This window comes from Choloepus didactylus, chromosome 3 (genome assembly GCF_015220235.1).
Source record: "Choloepus didactylus isolate mChoDid1 chromosome 3, mChoDid1.pri, whole genome shotgun sequence".
Classification (NCBI taxonomy): Eukaryota; Metazoa; Chordata; class Mammalia; order Pilosa; family Megalonychidae; genus Choloepus; species Choloepus didactylus.
Genome location: NC_051309.1, coordinates 197,239,893 through 197,261,650, shown reverse-complemented (window position 1 = coordinate 197,261,650; position 21,758 = coordinate 197,239,893).

The window sequence follows — 21,758 nt, the reverse complement described above, 5'->3', positions numbered from 1 at the left end:
CTAACTGTCCCCCAATGCTTCTGCATCTTGCAATGCTTCTGCTATTCATGATACACTTACCTGAAAATTGTTAGAATTTCTACAATTTTGGGAAGGACATGTAGTTACTACTGCTGTTTTGAACTGGTCTTGATTGTAGCCAGACACAGGAATTAATATATTTGTAGTATTACTGTTGAAAAACATTTGTTTTTGCTGTGTTGGTAAAATTTTGATTGTTATTTTGTCCCTCTCAAATTACTTGTTTTATCATAGTTTTTTCCCACTGGAAAGCAGAAATAAATTGGGCAAGTCTATCCCTTAAGTGAGCCACGGTCTAAAGTTTTGGGAACTACTACTCCTGTAAAGGGATGGCAGTCAGGAGGGAAAAGGTTTCAGGTGTGGGGCACCCAAAATAACAAGTTTTGGCTCTGCCCAGGCAATCTTGGATTCCTGGATCTGGGAGAAAGACTTAGGATGGCCAGGTACCCGAGAAAGGGGTGTCAAGGACAGGCAAGCCACTTGACAGCTTCGCCCAGAGTCAACCTTGTTATAAATCACAGAGAACCTGAATTCATTTTACTTTTGCCTTCTTATTTGAGAATCATGAGACCCATTAGCTTTTTTTTGCCTATAATTTGTTTTTGCCTAACATTCCTAGAAATTCATTTTCTACTTAGAATGTAAATTACATTTCCTATTTGTCCTCAAACCAATGTAGCATTTCTTTATGCTTTTTTATGCATGATATTTACTGTTTCTTTGACATTTTTATTTAGTAGTCAGTATCAATAAATCTTCATGAAAGTAACAGTCATTGTGATTTTGTTAAAAATGCATTGCTTACAGTTCTTTGAAGAAGTAGGAATGTTCAACTAAAAAGACAAAAAAATCAAACAAAGGAACAAACACTTTCATAGAAGAAATCTAATTCATCTTTGTATTGGTGAAATTAATGTATTTAGCTGAACTGTTAATTTTTTTCTGAGCTTCATTCTTTTCCGCTTCTTATATAAAGTATATCTTGAAAACAACATCTAGGCAAGAATATACATAATACAGCCAATAAAATAATTGTGTAGTTTTTCATAAAAAACAGAAATTTACTAACATTTTTCATGACATATTTCTGAAACACCTTATTCACATGAACATTCTTCCTGATTGATGTCTGAGCAAACTTCCTCTTGTTTGTACCTATACATATACTCTCTGATAACATTTCAGTGGGAATTGAGACGTTCTTCACTTCTTATGGGATATACTATTTTATAAACAAAGTAAATCCATTTGAGCTCTGTTTCATGATTCATAAGTTTTATTCCTCTGGAAAGACAGTCTATAGTTCCAAACTGAACATGGTAGTCCAATCATCAAAATAATAAAATGAAAATAATAAAAGAAATACAATATACTTTTCAGTTTGATATCATCAGGCAACAATTCTGAAGAATTAGAGTTACACAATTTTTATTCCATTTGAATTGAGAAAACACTCATAAAAAGCTATCTGTGTCAGTTCTGGCACATCAGAAGACCTGAAAAAAAAAATGTTCTGTTTTGCTGCCTTTTTTTTTTTTTACTTCTCATAACGGTTTGTCTGCAACAAAGCTTCACATATATTTTCTTTCTGAAAGGAGGTATTTCTGTTCATGAAGTTTAAAAGAAGTTTAGATAGGGATGAGAAAAACAAAAATGGTGGTATTGATAAATAGAGATGGAAAAGGGAAGTTGAAAATATTTTTAGTGTATCATTGGAGAGATAGAATGAATGAGTTACTGAAATTTTAAATATTTTACTGATAAATAACGTTTTCCTGCATTTCTTAAGAAATGTAGTAGTATATGGAAAAGTGACATTATTTTGTGTTCTTCTGTGGCCCTAAGGTCTTTTACATGCAGTTCTTCCTCATCTAGTATTTCAGAAGAGTTAATTTGTATATTTGTGTGTGTGTGTGTGTGTGTGTGTGTGTGTGTGTCAGGGAGCTCGTATGACGAAAAGACACTGCCCTACTTTTTTTAAAGCCGAACTAAGTATACTCTGTCTCTGTAAGGAACAATTTTAAACTACTGTTACTGTGATCTTTAACACTTTATCAAATAATGGCACTTTCTAAGAAAAAAAAGTCTTAAGCATTACCACTAAATATAATAGTTTCACCCAAACCAAAGATAAATGAATATTTAGGAAGTGAGCATAGATCAGAGGAGTATGTCACATTTCTCATACAAGTGAAAAGTAAAGAACACAAATCACATTGGCAAAATTCCACAAATTAGTCTTCTTACTGACAGAGAAATTGCTCTGTATTAATCAGAAGTTAACAGAGAAACTCACCCAAAAGATAATTCTACAATAAAGTGATGTGCTTAGAATAATAGAAGCAGGTAGGTCAAAAGAAAAAAAGAAGGGAGATGGAAGTAAAGGAAGAGAGTGATACAAACATATTTTTCCATTAAACCAATTGTTAAGCTAACAAACTACATTTGAGATGTTAAATACTATCAATAAACTTATTTATCAGGGTATATTATAAAGCATCTTGACAAGCCATGGACTTAGAAAGTATTAAGGGCATGAGAAAAAAAAAAGAAAAACTTGAATATATAAGTAGTGACTGAAACACTCAGCAAGTTCCAACCCTGCTTAGAATATTGTCCACATAATGAATATTTCAGGTCCATCTTGAGATCCTTCTATTTTTCCAAGACAAACAGACAAGACGCATTTTACATCAGTTAAAGACTTCTGATTGGCATATATGTTGAAAGACTGCCTCAAGATTGAAAGGTGGAATGTTCCTCAAAAGCCATGGCTATGAAATATTTATTCCACCTTCTTCCATAGAAAAGAATGAGTTGACTCTATGACACAAAACCCTACTAACATTACCAATAAAATTACATGTCTTCTATTAAATGATTATTCTTAGAAGGTGAACTAGGTCTTGTTTGTCATATATGATCAGAGTAGAATAATGCAAGTACTGTTTACAGTGTTCTTAAAAAAGACAATAATGTACTTTCAAGCATTATGACACAGGAGACATAATGTCTGCTTAAGATTTTTTCAAGAAAGAAGATGCCAGACGATTTTTTTTCCCTGCAATTGTTTGTATGTTTAGTTTCCTTAATTTCAAAATTACATTTTTGTTGATTTCAACCTCTGCTTGTAAAAACCTTTTGTATATAAAAATGCTGTAGCGATACCTTTGAGTATACTTTTTATTAAGCAAGGCAAAGACTCATGTGTCTCCAAATATTGCTTAAATCTCCAAAGCCAGCTGAATAAATAAAGATTATGTGATCTGTAGCCCAAAAGTCTGCAAATGACTCCATATCATATATAAAAAAAAACCTATGATTCCTTCTAAGTATTTCTTGGAGCCAATGATCAGCAGTTTTGTTTAAGTTCTGGGACCCCTGAGCCTCCATAAAAATAACTTTGAAATATTATATTATGTGTGAAAATTTTACACACATGCACATTTATAATCAGCAGGCAGGGCGTCTGCCCTTCCTTAACTTGATAATCAACCATAGTGCCTACTCAAACATGAGAAAAATAAAAGATTCAGAACTTGAAAGCACATAATCTCAGTGTCATTTAGAATCACGTGTATTTCTGAAATCCTCTATTACTGCAAATCTCTTGGTTGTATTTTCTATGGAATTGTCTGTTTCTCATTATCAAAGTCTAAAGAAATTTGATACAGTCTTGTAACACTTGGCAAAGGAGTGTTAGAAAAATGCATTCCAAAGCGTTCGGCTTATCTTTTCTTTCCAAAGCAGTAACTACTGTCTGACTCTCCTCCTCTGGAGAAGCCAATTGGGACGGTGAAAAAAATAGTCAAACCAAAGTAAATTAAGCAATGGCCCTGTGCCTGAATCAATCACAGACGTCAGCTTTTAAACAATGAATTGTAGTTAACAGGCGCTAGGGCAACATTTACATGGAGAATTCTTACGTTGTAAAGTCACCTTTTGCTTGCCGAACGTGTACCATGCCACTCTTTGAATGAAGTTTGCCAGAATAAGATGAGGTGGGTACATTTTCAGGTTTGCAATGTCTGTAACTGATTTCTTTTAAAATATCAGATGGTAACAGGCCTTTGTAAATCAGATTATAAATTCCCAGGGATGGTCTAGGCTACATTTTATTCTTCATCATGGTCAGAACTCTGGGACTGTATATCATCCTTGAGAGTGAAGATGTGGGAGAAAAGAAAGTCTGGGGAAACATGGTAAATTATGCCTTCAAAGGAAGTTTGGTATCTTATTCCAACAGGTGTTTTTTCCACCCATGTAAATCCGCTAAGTTATTCAGATATTACCCAGTGTTCAGACAACTCTAGATACATAATCTGATCAATTAAGATAGAACTCGGTTTTTGCAATTCAAGCTTTTAAAAAGCATTCTAGTTAAAATACACTGCAAAGACATGCTGGGATAATTGGTTGTCAAAGTATATTGGTACCACTGAGTAGTCTTAAAATAGCAGGAAATGCAACTGAATGCTGGAAAGGAAATCACTATTTCACTTTTTCAAATAAAACATATTGCACCTCTGAGTTCACAATGGGATATTTGCTGAGAGCCTGTAATTAACTCATAATGATGAGAACCACAGTAATAAACATTTCCTTAGCAAAACATTCACTTGTTTTAATAATTTCCTATTCTTTCACCATTTTCCTGCCATTTTTTTAGTTAGCTTGCCACTCCTAATCAAGAAAGTAATGGAGAAAAGGGCAAATAATTTTTCTAGAGTGGGAATATTCGTTTTAATATTACCTAAAGAACACTTCTTGAATAAAACTTATTACATCTTCAGACACTTCATAGGGCATAAGTAGAAATGGGGGATTTTTTGATGTATTTGTCAAATTATTTCACTCTGAAAACCCGGAACCAACAAAATCCAAGTGCCCCTGTCCATCAGATCACCTAGAGCAGCCGCTTCCCGACTGGCCCCTCTCCTGCCTGTCCTGCACCCAGCTGCCGGATAAATCTCCCCAAACATCTTCTTGGCATGTCACTCCCTTGCTTAAAAACCTTCCAGAGCTGTCCAATACCAACAGTACAAGGCCTAGATTCCTGGGCCAGGCATTAAGCCCCCTCTAACAATCTGGTTCCAATTTTCTTTTCTTGCCTCATTTCCCACTATTCCCTTATAATATAGTGGCCCATGTGAATTCTCTGCTCCAATCTACTCATTCGCCTTTGTAAAAACTCCATGCTTTCTTCTCTTCCTGTTATTTGCTCAAGCTGTCCACCTTGTCTGGGTTGCTTCCCCCACCGGCCGCCAACTCCCTGCCTTTACTCAGGCAGATCCTTTAGCACTGATTTGGATCACAGTGTATGGGTCAAGTGTGATGATTTGTTCTGTGAATGTTTCCTAGCTGTCCACGGGATTGCAAGCTCCATGTGAGCAAGAACATATCTCATGCTACTCTGTGAATCTTAAAGCTTTTAGCACCACATCTGTATTTTGAGGCACTCAATAAATAGCTGTGGATTGACAGAACAATGGTTTCTAAAATACACAAAACATTAGCCCAGCATCTGATTTGTATCACTGGTGTCATTTAGAAATAGCTAGTATAGTACCACAAAATACCAAGATTCCTTCCCCAGATTTATTTATAACCTTCCCAAAGTACAACTAAGAGCAATGCAGAGAGCAAAGCAAACAAATCTCCCAAAGTATTTGGGCTGAATCTGTGATATCTATAAATTTAACTCTAATTTATTGCCAATTAAATTGTATGCCAAAAATTAAATTATTTAAATCATGCATATAAATAGGGCTTCCTCAAACAAGAAATTACTTTCGGTATTCAGAAGTAGCTGATTTCACCATGCAATAGGACTAGTTGGGTCAATTTTCAGCTCTTGGTATGACAGCCTGGCTTGCAGAGGGAGCTCTGTTAACAGCAGCCTCATAGGCTCCCTGATTCCAAGTTTGCCCTTCTGCCATCCATTCTAAGAGTGGACAGAGCCATACCTTTCTAATGAAAATCAGATCATGTAACTCTTCTGTTTCAACCATGCCAATGGGTATCCCATCACACCTGAATAAAATCCAGCCTCTTTCCATGACTTACAAGGCCTGTCACTCAGACCTCAGCCCCTACCATCCCTCCTCTCACTGACCAACAGCCATCCAAGTCTTCTTTCCACTCCTCAGCCTTTGCATTTACTCTTTCATGACTCAAACACTTGATCTTCTCATGGCTGGCTCCTTCTGGTCATTCTCAAACATTTCTTCTCAATAAGGTCTTTGTGACCACCAGATCTAAATTCAGTAGCTTCCATTCTTCACCATGCTCATTATGTTACTCTAATTTGCATTTTATTTTAAATAGCCCCAGTAACTAAAATAATCTTATTTATTTAGTTGTGTACTTGCCTCTGTGTCCATCTACCTCCAATAGAAGCAAACACCATTGGGCCAGAGAACTTGCCTGTGTTGGTTACACATGCAGCCCCCCAGATTTCTTGTCACAGATCATGTGCCCAGTTGATATTTGTTGAATAAATCACCCTGCCTAAAGTCACACAGCTAGGAAGTGACAGAACTAGACCTGAAACCCAAGTCTGTCTATCTCTATAACCAATATGGTGGTACCTCCTACTCTGTCCTGGTATTGATGGAGTCATAGACATCTATTTCACCGGCCCTGGAGCTGAGTTCCACTTTGCTCTAGAAGGTACAGAAGTCCTAGACCCCAGATAAAGGCACCAGAGAAAGCCAGTCGGGATGTCTGTTGGCCCAGGAAGAGCAGCCTGTAGCACACAGTGGACAGCACTGTGACCACAGAGCCTCCTCCCATATTGAGAAGTCACTACGGAAGTGTCAGCTGGAGAACAATCGTAGCTCATGAATGGAGTCACTTATAAATTCACTGGAAATAATCCAGCATTTATCATGAATGTATAAAGTATGGATGTATAAGAATGGATGGAAAGGAACATCTACATGAAGGACACTGTAGAAGTTGAATCGATGAGATAGATTCACTGATGAGGTTCTGGAGAGAGAACAGTAGGCAAAGGCAACAATAAAGTCCCAGAGAGTTTGACTAGGAAGAGGATGGGGCGTTGACAGAACTAGACACTTAGGAGATGAGACTGATCAGACTGAGCTGGGGATGATAATAAGCCCTGTTTTACATATTCAAAGCTTGGCATATTGTCAGTGCTCAGAACAGATAAGTTCAATATCCTGAGCTCCCTAGAGAAATGAATGTTCCTTAGGAGAAAATTGAGGTGAATTCCTCAATGTCTCGGACCATGTGTTCTTTCTCTCTTGGTCTCTCTCAATCTCTTTCTTCTTCCTCCTTCTTTCCCTCCTTCCTTTCTTCCCTTCTTTGCTTTGCTTTTCCCTTCTTTCACCTCCCTTCCTTCCTCCATCCCTCCTGCCCCCTCCCTCTTGCTTCTTTCTTTCCTTCTCTCTTTCTTCTTCTCATTTTCTTTCTTTCTTCATAGCATTTAGCACACAGCTATTTGTATGACTTGTATCCTAGTTGCATAAAGATTCCAGGACCAAGGCCTAAACAGATCCTGTATCTTACATATTATTCATGATCCAAGGAGCCTGAACAGCATGAAGAATGAGGACCTTAGGGTCAAATTGATCTGCCTCCCATACTTCTTAACTATGATCGCCAGGCAATATGACTCACTTTCCTGACTTGAAAAGTGGGAATAAACAAATCTCAGTAGGGTTCTTATGAGAGTTATACAAACTAATGCACTTGGGACATTTAGTAGAATGCCAGAATCATAATGGGGTGCTTAATAAACGATAAATCATTAATATTCAGTTTCAATTTTACCTTTGTGTTGAGCTTTTGGGAATTGCTATATAAGGTTAGAGAACTAATTGCCACTCTTAAACCTGGACTAGCAATCTTACCTTATCTTTAGCAGAAAACATATGCCAAGTGCCTGATTACCTGGAATATTATAAAAAGTATAAAATTAAGAATTAATGTTACTACTACCAAACTTTATCCAAAACTTAAAGAAAGCATACAGTGTATAATAACACAATGACAAGTTAAACATTAAATTTTACCTCAGCCTAGCTCCACTGGCAATTTGTGCAAGTATTATTTTTTCTCCCCCAAAAGAATATTACGTCAATGTTATCCCACAAAACAGAACTGAAGACTCAGGGCTCATATGTTTCCTTTCTGCTGTATTTCTCAATATCAGCTTGCCTATCCCAACCAAAGTACAGACCCAACAAATTATTTCGGTTCCCTAGTGAAGGTGCAAGAAAAAGCAGCCTTTAAAAAAAAGTCAGTCTTGCCTATGTTCAAATACAATCTCCACTCTAGCTAGTGTGATCTAACGTCTATAATGTTACTCTGTGAAGGCAGACTTTTGAGAACAAAAATTTCCTTAGTTAGCATTAGTATTGGCCATTATGTGATCCTTAATAAATGAAGACTAACGTAAGAATTAGAAAAATATTATATAATAACACCACAGGGATTTGATTGGGCCCTACTGACCTAGACTCACTTGAAATGTTAAATGTGTTGGAAAAGAAATAATGAAACACTACCAAGACTCAAACAAAGGCATGCAAATCATGTTCCTGTTATAGAGATTGTTTTAAAGACGCAAATGCCTATTATGTCATGATTCTGAAACGATTTATTTGCAATTTAACAGCATAGTAAAGTCAAACATTACCATTTATTGTCAATTGGAAAGGGAAAAAAAATGGGAAACTCTGTGCCTAGGGAGGGATTCTGTAGTTTGGCACATTTGCTGGTTCTTAAATTAAACTGCTTTTCTGAACGAGTTTGCCTATGAGTGTGTGGTAGCCCGATGTTCTTCTGACTAATCTGGATTGCTTGAGGGCATGGAATCATTGAGTGTTCCATTCATGAACAGCAGATGATGCATGACAAAGCTGTAATGCTCTCAGAAAGTTAGCTGCGAAGAGCTATACTATACTAGAGGGGTTTTTGATAAAACTTCCATCCAGGCTACAAATTGTAGACATTGATTTGCAATAAATTGTGACTGATGATCAGTCGATGACGATTTCCATAATCATTGTGCCGTCAGTAATTTATCAAGGTAATGATATCTGTGTCCCCGATGTCACATTCATCCTATACTGAGGGACTGAAGAACATGCTGTGATTTTTAAAAGCCCTTATTAAGAACCGGCCGGTTGTGTTATACTTCCAACTGTAAAGTAATCAGTGGGGCGGCTAAAAGTGAATAAAACATTTAAAAAATCCTGCTAGGTTTGTAATAAAACTCTTTTGACAAAGTCTTCTGTAGCACGAAGGCAGAGATCTTATGCTTACAGCATTTTAATTAAATCTTTCTTGTCAAGATTGCCCAGTGTAGTTTGCCAATATGCTTTGGAAAGAGATATTACAGCATGCTGGGCAAAGCAATCTGCCAAAGAATCTCCTCTTAACCCTCGTGGACTGTTTTTTTTCCCAATATGATTTCACTCCCTTTTAGACTGCAGCTATGGAATTTCTTAACTATGATTTTCAGCATGTGTATAGTCAACAGATACATCCATATCCTGCATTTATTCCCGTTAAAATTCAAAATTGCTGAACAATATTCCCATCCTTATTCAAAAAAAGCTAATGACATTAAACACTAAATGCCATAAGTATCTCTTCACCAGGAGCGAAAGTGAGCCGAGAAAGTCAACGACAGTGTTATAATTAACAAAATTAACAAGAGACTGCCATTATGAAATGAATTACAATTAGATTGCAAATGTTATAAGATCATTTATATTTTCATAGAACATGGTTTAACGACACATAACCCAATATAGTTTCAAGAATTCATGAATAATTCTAGTTTGGCAACTTCAAAGTTTAAGTTAATGCAAAGCAAAGTGCTTTGATCGGAATAAGCTCTGAGAGTATTAGGTATTTATTTTCAAAACTCTACTCGCTCTGTTCTTGGAGATAGATTCCTAATAGGAAATCAGACATGAACTCTTAAAGATCAGATAAATCAATAGTTACTTAATGTTAGTCACACCAATTTCAATTTTTCTAAATGTTCATAGGATCTAGATAAAACCATAGATATTATCTACATACTCCCATATGTTTTCAAGATATTCCTATCTTCACTTGTCTGAAATAATTACTATGGCTTTATGATCCCAACTCTTGAGGCATTTGTATGTTGTCTGGCTTTGATTCCCAGCTTCATTACTTTTGTTACTTATTGTCACATAACCACCTTTAAAATAGGGGTGATGATGACATTAACATCTTCATACTGTTTGTGTGAGAATTAAATGAAATGATACGCGTAAAGCTTTCCTGGGATATAAGAAGTGCTGAAATAAATAATCCTATGCTTTTGAGCTATTTTCTTCTAATGTTAACATTATCTGATTCTTTTAAGAGAAAAAAAAAAAAAAAACTTCTGAAGCCATCACAATAAAATAACTTACATTTGTTTTATAGAAAAAACTATGCATTACAAATGCTCTCACAAATACCCCATTATAACCTCACCACAAAACCCCAGATAACAAACAGGAAAGCCAGGTATTGTTTTCCAATTTTACAAATGAGAAAACTGAACCTCTCTGAAAGCACAATTTTACTTAAGGTCACACAAGTGGTGTCAGGGACCAAGTCTAGCACCTATTCCTTAGTTGCTGCCTCATCACAAATGTTTGGTGACTAAATGAATAAATTAAAGAACTTAGGGATTCTGCCTGACTTTAAATCTTCTATTCTTTCCATCACACAGCACTAACTGATCTATCTTCAGCCTTTACCCAGCATCCTGTATGGCTGAGACCTTCTCTAACAAGAAACTTAAGGACTAACTGTGGTCTCTTGCTTCTTTTAATTCTTTGAAATTGACTTTCTCTTGGTCCAATTGGAAAGATGTGCCTGGGTATTAAAAGTGGGGTCCTGAGTTTCAGTTTACTCAACAGCGAGGCTCATGCCTTAGAGATAATTTAAAATCTTTGGTCTAGTACTTCTTCATCTCTGTGTAAGGTGTCCATCAAGGTGACCTTATATTTTAAGAACTCAGGCCTCTGGTTGTAATTCAGAGGATGATGAGAGGGGTAATGACCCTGTACTGCACTGAAGTTTCCCTAGGTACATTTTGTTTAGTTAGATAAACACCATTGTCCTCAACATGGATGTAATTGTCATTCTTTTTGACTTACTGTTCTTGAGTGATATGTGTGTGTGTGTGTGTGTGTGTGTGTGTGTGTGTGTGTGTTTGAGTCAATTCTTACCTTTGGGAATACCAGGAAAAATCCTACAGAGTGGAAGGGAGACTTTACAGGAGACACACTTGGAATGACAACACCCTTTCTAAACAGTTTTATTTTACTTGCGGTGCCCAAACTCCCCTCGGTCTATCCAAATGAGTCATCCATTCCCCCTTCATGGCCTATTTCTTGACTGGATAACTTGGGCATTGGGATGTGAACCATAGCAACTTATTGTGTTCTATGGATTGTACTGTGGAGGTGTTCGGAGGGTGTGGACGTGAACGTAAATATGAGTGAGACCCTTTGAATAGTAGGTAGATTTTCCCTAAAAGAGAGTTTGCAAGTCACCTATGATAGTTTGTAAAAGAAGGTACTCTGTGAGAGTGGAGGGGACCTCAGACAGGGGCACAAGACCAGAACAAAGGGAGCCCTTGTGGTGGTGAAGGACACTGATACTTGGGTTCTACAAGTTTGGTCAGTGGTCCATGGCTAGCTGGCATCAGAAGCACCTGGGATCTTCATTGAAAATGTAGCTTGTTCCATTTCCATTAGCAGTTCTAATTCTGGCTTCATCCAATCCTCCTCTTCTCGAGCAGCCAACCAGGACACATGAGATGAAACGACTGCACCTCTAGTGGCAGCGCAATTTGGAAACTAAATAATTTTGAATATGTAGAATGGAGCAAAGGAGAAAATTGAAAATAAGGAGTAGTATACTTAAGAACTATTCCAATAGAAAAGCAACCTCGACTATGTCTTAAAAACATTCAGCAAAATAATGTTGGCTTTATTAAGGTATTGGAGAAATCTCTCAGAAAGTATATACCTACTATATTTTGAAGATTTTGATATCAAAAATTTAAAATGTAGGACATACAATTGTATATCGCAAAAGCAGCGGTAATTCACCTTAATCCATCATTTAAGGAGAATTCATGCAATTGATTTTTTATTACAGTAACATAATTTGCAGATTTGTACGGATTATGGTTAAAATTTTTGAAAACCCTTCAATAGAGCAAATCCTACTGTACTGTAGAAGTATGGATTCTTGTTAAACTTTGAAAACAAGTTTTGAAAAATATAAACTGTCTACATAGCTTTTTCAAATAAGTGCCATTTAAAAATATGGTAAATGTCATTTGAAAAAAAGTAAATACCAAAATTTATTTCTAGACATATTTGATACAAAAATGTATCAAATTTCTATTAAAAGCATATAAGATGATTTATTCTGTGCTGTTTAAAATTTGCTCTTGCTAATCAAACCATATAGACTAAAAAAGTTCAATCAAAGCTGTTAGAAACATAATTGCAATTTTTACTCACTCAAGGAAAGGGTCAATGAGAAGCAAGAGAAAATGAAAATTAGGACTAAGAGGGGAGAGGAAAGAAGTAGAAATAAAATTAAAGATGAAAAGAGATTATTAACGAAGGAAGAAATAGCGTACTGGGGAAAGATGAGAAGGAGGAGAGAGAGAGACAGAGAAAAAGACACACAGAAAGAAAGAAAAAAGGGAAGAAGGGAAAAAGGGGGAAGAAATTTGAGAATATACACTTCACTAATGAAATCATAAGAGAAGGATACAGATAATTCTATTACCAGTATGCAGGCAAGCCAAAAATAGCAGCTTGTCTTACCAACCCACCTTCCTCTTAAAGGAAAAGATCGTTTCTTTCAATGTTTTGAACTACGGAGATTTTCTTTTGTGTCTGTCAACAGATCATAATGAGTATTTCAAAATTTTCAAAGATAATTAAAAAAAAAATATTCCAACAATGTCTGTGGAATGTCATACAAAAGGACCCGGGGAAACTGAACATACATCACGTTGAAGGATGACACCATATTCCATTAGCTTGCTTTTGCTTTGACTTTTTAAGTGGCTTTTAAAAACATTTTTGAATTTTTAAATACATTAAAGAAACACTGCAATGCTTTTTAGTGTGTGAGTATGTAAGTACATTCTTTTTTCTGCAGCATAAATGAAATCTAATTAATCATTTTCTCTAGAGATTTTTTAAAGACAACTATTGTGATAACAATAGGAAAATGACTTCTCACCACTGAAAATATGTCAATTGGGGCAACAATATAATTTTATGCAAGCTTGTACACATTTTCATTAGTTATTCTCATACAACTTACAAAAGAAATTAACAGTCCAACTGAGATATCTATGGACTCTCACATCTTTCTCAGGACAGGAATGTTTATTCATCTTTCAAAGCAAGAAAATGATTTATACAGCTATTTCAATTACGTTAATTTCTTTTCCTTTCATAAATTAGGGGAATGATGTTCGCTCTCTAGTTTTTGAATAAAATATTAAGCATTTTTCTCATGATTGTTTTGCTAGTGATTTGATTATCTAGAAGACCCCTTTCCTGTAGCTGAAATGTGTGTTGGAGTGTAGTGCTGTATGTTGTAGTGCTTATGAGTGAACTCTAAGTTTTCGTGCCAAATGGTTATTTTCTGCTTTTCCATCTGGCAGCTCACAAAAACAAATGGATGTGTGGGTTGTTCTATATGTTCGAGCCGGTTGACTCATAAAAGAATCTGTAGTCCTTTTCTTGGAATTGTAACATCAGGATGCACAATTCAGTCCCTACCCTCTATCAACCTTCCGGAATGTAAAAGTTTCAGGGACCCCTGTGTTACTCAGGTTCCTCCAAGTCATGTTTGCATCTGAAAAACTGGTCTTGGCGATTCGGGGCTGACCCTCACTGTTTTCGATTGTAAACATATACCTATGTCTGTCAATTTTTTCCCCCTCAATGGAGTTATTCTTTTGGATTTGAGTATTTCCAATTTTTAAAAAATACTATTACTCATTATGATGAAGAATCTCAGCAATAAATGAATTTTTAAAGTTTTGGTATTAGTTTTGCTAGGAACGCCAACAAAATGTTTGGTTTAATGATGGATGCATGTCGTGATAAAAGCACTCAGCATTTCATTAATGTTCATCAGGACAGGCAGACAGGCAGAATACTGATTTTGGATAAAAAGTAACTCAATTATACACTGAGTACCCCATACCCCTCCATACCGTACTATAATGAGGCCAATTGTGAAAACACTGACATATGAAATGTGATTTTTTCTCAAAAGTCTTGTTTATGTTTGGTTTTATTGATAAGATTTAAGTGTCTTTGAATGTCTTTGATTCTACTTCTGGCATCATCACCATCAACCTTGGACTGTATCTCTGTTTCCTCATTTGTAAATTAACAGTCACTTGATGACCTATAAATTTTCTAGCTTAAACATTCAAACTACACGGGCCCTGTGGATGTGACATTAGGGCCTCATAGGAGAGCACTGAAGACACTGAAACAAGTTATTTTTTCTTAATTCACTTCCATTTTTAAGATGAGAATCTAAACCTCATGATTGCCAAAAATGGGAAATGTATTGATGTATCCATTGGCAATAGAGAAGATAAATTGCACAATTTAAAAACAGTCATATATTCCATATAATTTTCTGTACCCAATTAACAATAATAATGCTTGCAAAATAACTATAACCACCAAGTCTATTTTCAAATATATATATTATATAAACTGGACTGAAATCATGATTTTTGGTCTTTTCTGTCTTGAAAAGAAGAGGCTCTTTAATTACACCTATACTGGAATAGAACTTGCTGAGCTTAAAAATTAGAGTCTGATGTAGAATTTTGTTCAAGTTTAATTCTAAGTAATTGTTGAAAACATTCTATACTGGGTTCTAAATTTTTAATCTCAGGAAGCTAACAGCCCTAGTTAAAACGATGAATTATACACACACCCCCCACCCCAAAATTGCATAATGTTCATGGGTAGCAGCATATCAAAAATGTATATCTTGTTTGCATATTATATATATATCTTGTATAAAATATACGATCAGTATAGCTATAAATACATATACATCTTATTTACATGTAAACATATATTTTATATAATTTATTAATATAATATTGTGCTGCAAAACCTGACATTTTACATGCTGCCTGACATCCTTGAGCCTCATTGGCCCCAATGGCTTCATCTGCTCTCACCAGATCCACCCGCCATTCAGTGGGAAAGGATTCCCCACATAGCCAATCCCCTGATCACCGACCAGCTATTCTCCACCCGGTCCTCAACCCACCGGCTTCGGTTCCCTGCTAGCCTGCGAATTATTCAAACAAACCAAGCACGTGCTCCCGTGAGGAACAGGGCTCAGCCCACTACCGTTCGCGCCTCCCACAGCCCAGGCTGGGTCACTCTGTTTCCGCGCGCAGCGCCGGCGTGGGTACAGGGCAGCGTCCTCCTCTCTTGGGTTGTGCATATATGTGACTAATGAACTGTACCCATTTTATCCTTCCTGTGTCATGTGTTCACCATCTCTTACTATTTAGTGAGGGGGATGCCTCCTTCACCAATGGGGTGAATGAGATGTGGTCAGAACAAATAGATATATATGTAAGTATGTGCTCTAATTAACACTAATGATTACTCTCCCCACCCCCCAAGAAAAGGGGAAAGATAAGAAGTAAATGCAATGACTTTGGCTACCAAATGGACTCAGACCTTTCTAAAAAGAATGTGGGTCACTTACAGCCCATGAGTAGGGTGGGATAGAAGACAGACTGCAGGAAACCAATGCAAATAATACCTACTCAAATTAAACAACTACCTCTTAACCTTTCATGTGATTATGGCACCATGTCTATTTTTGCTGAAAAGAAGATATTGAACCTCAATAACAAGGCAGATTTACTCTTTTATATTCTGAATGTAAACAGTGAAAACTACCTTAATGCTATAGGTTTAGGTATGTAAAGCTGTGAAATTACTAATTCACTTGTATTCCCTGTTACAATGTTTTCCATGTGGATAGGATTTTAATATCTACAATATATTCATATGGAAATTGAGGGGCCACGGATTTCCTCCTGATGAAGCAGCACTGCCTCACCGCAGGACAGCAAGGACACTGCAAACCCCACTGTCCTGCACTTTGGGATGCAGGACCTAGGGGAAGGGAGGGCATCACTGATTTTTGCTATAGTGAACAAAACTTATTTTTGGTTGTAGCTGTCATTTGGGTTAATGTAGCAATTATCTCTTTAAAGTATTAATTTCATAGCTCACAATTTGCCAGGTCTATATTTAAATGCATTTTTACTCTTTAACGATGTTTCTTAAAGTGTGGTTCATACACTGCATTTTTGGAATCACCTGTGGTGGTTGTTCTAACGCAGATTCCTGGGCTCCAAACCCAGGATTCACAGCAGGGATCTCAGTGGTTTTTCTCCTCTTTATGTCCCCAGCATTTAGCACAGAGTCTAGCACAGAGAGGTCTGTCAATTATTATTTGTTCAAAAATGAATTGATGGGCACTAAAGTTTAAAGAATAAGAACCATCACTCTAATAAGAAACAGAATAAGCTAACTGAGTCCACAAAGGTCAGGAAAAATTGTTCTGTTACTATAAATACTCTTCAAAACATTGGGCCAAAATAATTCAAAGGAAAGTCATGCCAAATCTTTGAGTTGAGTCAATGGGAAAATCAGATTTATTTGATAACATTCTACTTTGAAGACAACCTTATAAAGACATTAAGTATTCTATTAAAGAAACTAGCTTTTTTCTAGAAGTTTTTTCTTAATCGCTAATATACAACACTTCACACTCTTAGCAATATTCTATAACTTTCCAAAGCTAGATTTTAAAAAGTTAACATGGCATTTAAAATTCAAAACACATTTCCACATTTGTTTATGTTTTGTTATTTACTAACAAACTCCAAGTAACATAGGCATTTTGGACAATAAATAGTTAAAACATTTAAAACCTATTTAAGGAAACCATATAGCCAGGGAAGCGGCAAGAACAACTAGAAAGAGAAATTGAAATATACTAGGAAAATGATGTAGGAAGATGACTTCAAATGCTTAAAAGTGAACAACTCAGTAAAGAAAGAGGGTATACATATAAAATAGGGAGCTTATAAGGACTTTTCAGTAATGGAAGTAAAAACTTAATATATATAGGAATAACCAGTCTTTGGAAATGTGTATGTGAGAAAATGGAGCAAAAGTGCAAGATGCCAACAGGATAGAAAAACGAGCACCAGCCACTAAATAATCCTTCCCTGACACATTTACCCTCTTTCAGTTTGAGTAAGGATCGGGAACATGATATGTAATTTGTAGTAGTGAATAATATATCTTTGTAGTAAATTCAGGGAATGATTTATCTTTAGTGTGGGGCGAACTAAATTTACTGCTGACACAAGTTCTGTTTTTGGGGATAGAACTTTAACAAATTTATGAATCCAGGCCAGTCTTGCCAATCAGTCCCCAAATCAAAGTAGGTACAGATTCTACAGTTGGATCTACGTACCCACATATACAGTCATTAGAGAGGACTGGCAAGTGAAGTGTACCAGACAGGGGGGGTTGCTCAAACACTTAATTTTATGTTAGTATATTGGAGTTCAAGATATAGATGATAGATAGATAGACAGATAGATAGATAATCACACATATGCTATATATTTTCTTCCGCATCCACTAACATTTTGGCCTAAAAAATAAAGCTTTGTCTTATAGATTTAACATTCCCACACTTAAAACATTATAGTGATAAGTAAATTTGAAAAATTAAGTATATGTGAACTATAGATTCCCAGGTTATATCAAAATTTGGACCAAATTATCCTACTCTCATCATTTACATTTCATGAGTCAAAGTATGTATCATTACTCATTAGCTTCAATTCATTCACTTAAATACTGGTGTTAAAATATTTTAAAAATTCTGCTTAACAAAAAATAGTCCCAAGTTTTAAAAACAAAAGAATAGGATAAATTTCTTAGAAAATAACTACCATAACAAAGTCAGCACAGCAAGTTATTTAATTGACTTGGTCTTTAATCACACAAATTTATAAACAACGCAGAAGACTTATTGATCCCCAATACTTAAATATCATATTGCACGAATAACAAATGATATAAAATATGCAAAATAATAGTACATTAGCCTAAACAACACTAATAAATTGCAAAGCTTAGCATGAAATCACTAATGGAACCCAGTGCAGTTTCTTCATGTAACAAGCAAAGACTCATACATAATGTAGGAGTACAACTGTTAGCAGCAGGCTCAGGGAGGACAATTTAAACGTGTTTTTATAGACAAGCTGGATTGATCTGGGGAGTAGTTCCTGAGGAAATTCCACTTACCCCGAAGAGCATCTTGGGAGACTGTCATCATTTTCCACTTGTGTCTGAAACTTACAAGATTTAGATCACCTCTATTCTTTGTGGCAAGCTTTATGAGTTTAAAAAATAGAAATAATTTTAAGAACTTATATGAAATCACTAGTAACGCTGGTAATTTGACCTGTTTTTTTTCTCTCTCTCTGTCACCTTTCCACTTGAAATTCAAGTTCTATGTTCTATAAACTTTAAGAAAAAAATTTATCTCCTTCATTCTGCAGACAGCACCTAATTTACTGAAAGCTAAAAATATGCCTAAATTATAAGATTTAACTTCTTAGTAGACTGGAGCCTCAGTCTGACAAGATTCAATATATTACAGAAGTTAGTGTATGAGAGGGGCTACCTTAGACCTCATTCAAGGGAAATGAGTTACTGAACATATTAGAAGGAACGTTTTAGGAGTATGTCTCACCTGTAAGTTGATCCCCAGACAGGGAGATTGAAGATAACATTATTAAGTAAAGCTCTAGTGTTTTCTACTTTCATTTTTACCTTAATATCACCTCTAAATTTAATTGGTATTTTAAAAGAGAATATAGTTTGAATTTGAACATTTTGTATCTAAAGGTGAGTGTAAGGATGAGAGTTTGAAGGTGATATGAAGTTGTCAAAAGTCATAAAGCTGCTACTAATTTCAAGATAAAAATAAATTGTGTTACTGAAGGAAAGCTTAGCTAATACAACAGGGAATATAATAACAAGTTCACCTAATATAGTGCCTAAAAGTGAAGAGAAGATTTTTGTCAAAGGAACTTAGAGAAGATGGAATCTGTTTGTAACAGAACACCCTGGAGATAAAGAGTAAGTAAAAATAGAGTTTTGTCCTTCACTCCTTTCTATCTTCAATGGTTCATTTATGAGCTTCCTTCTGAATTATGAGCCTGTGCCTCATGTAGGAATTAGAAAAGATGCAAGTGGTATTCCATGTTCATCCATCATACTGTCTGTGATACATTAGTGATCAATAACATCAATAAAAACAATTTCAATTTTTAACATTTCTGTAAAAAAGATAATTTGAAGCATACTGAATACCATGACATGCAACTATCTTTAGAGATGTGTGGACTTGATACCATAAAACAGTTGTGATTACACTCAGGTGACCTCGTAATATCTTAAGCTAATTGACCCAGCAATGGAATGCTCAGTCAGAGAGCACCTGCTTCATGTACTACTGAGCATTAAATAGTAAGTGGATTAGACAAAAGGGAATTGCAGAGGAATTAGTTATGATGTGGTTGGTGCAAATATTAAGTTTTAGGAGATTGTTATAAAATTCACACATGGGGAATTTGTTAGTTATGTAGTTAAGTCATACTGATCAAAAAGCTTGTTATAAGAATAAAAAACAAGCATGAATAAAACAAACCCATACAGGATTAGAGGCTAACAACAGAAATTAGAATCTTAGAATAAAATAGAAATCAATGAAATACGAGTATAATATGACCACTGGTAAAGGGATGAAGTAGCTTGTTTCCCCATTGATTTTGAGGGGATAAAGAAAAGGAAAAAAAAGGAAAATAATAATTTATTTTCCCATTAAAAAATTAATTCTAGAAGATGACAGTGCCTTTTAGGTATTGTTGGATTATTTTGGTAAATTTTAAATGATTACATTTGACTAGAATTTTATTTAGTAACAAATTTTTCCTAAACATTATAAGCAAAACATATTATTTTAATGGTGCATGTAATCAACTGTCTTCAACCAAGGAAAACCCCTCCAGATAGAAATATAGTAAACATATATAGAACATGAAAGATGAAGAAATTCCACATGCATCACTAAATTTGTACTTAGTATTGAAACTCAAGGATACTTTATCTATAAAAAGCCTCTGGGTTGATCTGGATCCTTAAATTTCAGCAGTGAATAGACTCAGGTATCCTTCTTTTAACATTCAAGGGAAATTATTTTCATAGATGTCAATTTTTGCATTCTTTCCAAGGCACATAAGCTTAATTGATACACTGATATAATTTTTTGGCTCTCTAAAGAAGGAAGCCAAAGCAGCCTTATACTAGATTCTCTGTATCTATAAAAGAAATGGACAATGGAAAGGTCATAAGTATTTAAAGCAATACTATTATTGCTTTAAATGACATTTAAAAATTCTGTTTCAAATGAGATGTTATTAAAGAAGATTTGAAGAACCAAAAATATGAGAATTGAAACACTAGAAAAACTATTACAAAGAAAGGAAGCATGCAGGTGCTAGAAAAATATGTACAAAAAACAAAATATGTATTTCTAAAGATAAACTTTAGCATGTGATTTTCAAATTTTTGGTGTATGGGAAAAATAGCATTATTTATTTAAAGTGGAGATTACAGGCATCACTATAAGAGATTCTGATTCATCGAATCTGAGAGGGGCCCAGAAATAGACATTTTTAATTACCCCCCCACGCTCTACTGGAGACACTTTGGGAAATACATTTTAAAATGTGAATATTTATACAATGAAGAGATATTAAAAATTACTATCCCCTGAATTTTAAATTGTTTTTAAGATTTACATTATTCTCAACATTAGTAGGAAACAATGAGTATCATAAGATGTAAAGGGTCAAATATTAGAAGGTTATTCTAGGAGAAAGATACTCAACTGAACATGGAGAATATTCAGCTCCTAGATACATATATCTATACACAATAAGAATAACCTTTTTAATTCTCATCTCATTTATAGGCTTTCCAAATTTAGAATATAAATTGACTGAATTGAAGTTCCTATAAAACTACAAATTTTTGACATTACCTAAGACAACATGGTACCTGGGGTGGGGTGGGGGTGGGGGTGGGGAGCAAAAGAAAGAAACAAACTTCTTTCTCAAAAATAGTCATTCCAGAAAACACTCAGGTCAAGGATTAACTGAAGATGGGAATCAGAAAAATAAGGAAAATATCAGGTAACATATGTCTAAACTGTGATCTTGAGAACTGTGTTTTCATAGCATCTAGAAGCAGAGGGGTTCAAAGCTCAAGGATCACATTACATATGGATTCTAATAGGAGAACATCTCTCCATTTATTAATCTGAGCTTAAAGGACTAAACCTCTAACAGAAAGGAAAATGAAAAATTATCACCCACTATGAAGACTGCAAGAAAAAGTGTCTATCATAACTTGGAGTTAAGCAGGTGGTAAGGTAATAATCTACACTAGGAATTCATAATTATAAACCAGACTTCATTGATGTTTACATTTAAATTTCCAAAAATTCAGAATTTGAGGCTGACTGAACACCTC